Source organism: Triticum aestivum, chromosome 7B (assembly GCF_018294505.1).
Source record: "Triticum aestivum cultivar Chinese Spring chromosome 7B, IWGSC CS RefSeq v2.1, whole genome shotgun sequence".
Taxonomy (NCBI): Eukaryota; Viridiplantae; Streptophyta; class Magnoliopsida; order Poales; family Poaceae; genus Triticum; species Triticum aestivum.
The window spans coordinates 714,335,265-714,338,011 of record NC_057813.1 but is presented as its reverse complement, the minus strand read 5'-3'; positions in this window follow the sequence as shown (position 1 = coordinate 714,338,011).

The following is a 2,747-nucleotide window of genomic DNA, read 5'->3' as shown; positions in this document are numbered from 1 at the left end:
CTGGACCAGGAGGGTCCCGAGCATCTCCACCGTCGTCGTCTCAGTTGAGCGCCGCCCTGGTTCCCTTTCTCTCCTTCCTCCGGTCCCCTAATCTCATCTCTCTCTCTGATTTATGTTGCGACGCTGCTGTTTCTGCAGAGCCACTGCCGCCACGGAGCTCCAACTCCGGCCACCTCGTCTCTGCGGTGACCTGATGCCTCGGGTTCTGTCCGACCGCCGTCATCCCGTCCTCGCCTCTGCTTCAAACACACGCGCGCGCCTGCCTCCCTCGTCTCGCAAGCCTTGTCGTGGGTCAACCGCGTCCGCCGCCATGGGATTCCTCATGGAGCACCACCACCGCATCTCCTTGGATCCGTCGGGTCTCGACCATTCCCGTCGTTGCCGGACTTCTCAGCTCGCCGGAGCCCCAAGACCCCGCGCCAAGTCCCTCTGCTGCTCCCCTGCTTCACGCCTGCTGCCTCCTGCATCGGGCGAGGGGATGAACTCCTCCTCGGCCAGCCGCATCATCCGCTTGTGTTGACCGCGTCTGCGCCACGTCAGCCTATGGGCCCCACCTTCCTACCGTGTCCGCAGCTTGCCTCCTCTCCAGTGTCGCGCCCAAGTCCCACGTCGCCGGCAGCCGTTCCCACCGTCCGTCGCCCTGAACCTGCTGCTGATGTCTCTGTTCTTCAGTAACGAGAAGGAGCAGCTTGCTCGCCTTGCTCGCGTTGACCGACCCTGCCTCACTGACCCGCTCGCTCGCCAGCAGCAGCAACCACGTTCTGGGCCTCAAGCCAGGAGCAGCCCAAGGACCGGCCTACTCCAGCCCTTTGCATCGAACGGGCTTTGGCCCATGGTGAGAACCCCAGCCCAGCACCCAGCCAGATTCGGCATGTGTTGTTTTTTTCCTGTCTGCGAATTTGTCCAGTTATCTAGATACTGCCAGTTTTTCAGAAAACCCCTAGTGTTCATGCATCTAATAACTAATTAACCATGCATCATATGTAAATAATTTATATTTGTAAAATGCTTAGAATTTCATCTAGTTTCATAATATCCAACTTTCATCCATGTTTAAAATGTTTAACTTGTTGTTTGCTTTAATTTGCATAAATGCCATGTTAAAATGATTTATTTCATATCTAAATAACCGTAGCTCCAATTTTAATAAACTATATATGTAATTTGTCTAGAAAAATGCATAGATTAACATGATACACTTACTTTGCATGTTTAACAACAATAAAATTGTGTTTATATCAGAACAGTACCAAATTCGAAATATGCATATGGTGATTTTTCGGAATTGTTGTTTGTTGTTTCCGGCCTCATTTAAACTTGCCTAGATAGGTAGATTGCTTATGTTTCACCTCTTGCCATGTTTAAAAATATTTAATATTATTGTGTACCTAAACGAGAGCGAACTAAATAACTCGAATGTAGTGTTTCGTCAATATGCAACTCGTTGCATATTGAGCTCCACTTAACTTGTAGTATTGTTTGTTGCACTTTGCCATGCTTCGCCATGCCTCATTAAACCGGACATGCATCATACTTGGTTGTGCATCGTGCCATGTTTATGTGATTGTTGTTTACCATGTTGTTTGCTTCTTTCCGGTTGTGCTTCTTCTCGTTAGCTTCGGCTTCGTTCCGAAATTGTGAGGTTTTGTTCGACTACGTCCGTTTGTCTTCTTCATGGACTCGTTCTTCTTCCTAGCGGGATTTCAGGCAAGATGACCATTACCCTCGATATCACTTCTATCTTTGCTTGCTAGTTGTTCGCTCTATCGCTATGCTTGCGCTACCTACCACCTGTTTATCATGCCTCTCATATTGCCATGTTAGCCTCTAACCTTTTCACCCTTCCTAGCAAACCATTGCTTGTCTATGTTATCGCTTTGCTCAGCCCCTCTTATAGCGTTGTTAGTTGCAGGTGAACTTGAAGATTGCTCCATGATGGACAGGATTATTTTGGGATATCACAATATCTCTTATTTAATTAATGCATCTATATACTTGGTAAAGGGTGGAAGGATCGGCCTTATGCCTGGTGTTTTGTTCCACTCTTGTCGCCCTAGTTTCCGTCATACCGGTGTTATGTTCCTTGATTTTGTGTTCCTTACGCGGTTGGGTGATTTATGGGACCCCCTTGACAGTTTGCTTTGAATAAAACTCCTCCAGCAAGGCCCAACCTTGGTTTTAACATTTGCCACCTAAGCCTTTTTCCCTTGGGTTTCGGCAGACTCAAGGGTCATCTTTATTTTAAACCCCCTCGGGCCAGTGCTCCTCTGAGTGTTGGTCCAAACTAGAGCCCTTTGCAGCGCCCCCTCAAGGAAACTTGAGGTCTGGTTTTAGTTGTACGGATTGCTCATCTGTTGTGCCCTGAGAATGAGATATGTGCAGCTCCTATCGGGATTTGTCGGCACAGTCGGGTGGTCTTGCTGGTCTTGTTTTACGATTGTCAAAGTGTCTTGTAACCGGGATTCCGAGACTGATCGGGTCTTTCCGGGAGAAGGAATATCCTTCGTTGACCGTGAGAGCTTGTGATGGGCTAAGTTGGGACACCCCTGCAGGGTATAAACTTCGAGAGTCGTGCCCGCGGTTATGTGGTAGATGGGAATTTGTTAATATTCGGTTGTAGAGAACTTGACACCAGATTCGAATTAAAAAGCATCAACCGCGTGTGTAGCCGTGATGGTCTCTTTTCGGTGGAGTCCAGGAAGTGAACACGGTTTTTGGGTTATGTATGAACGTAAGTAGTTTCAGGA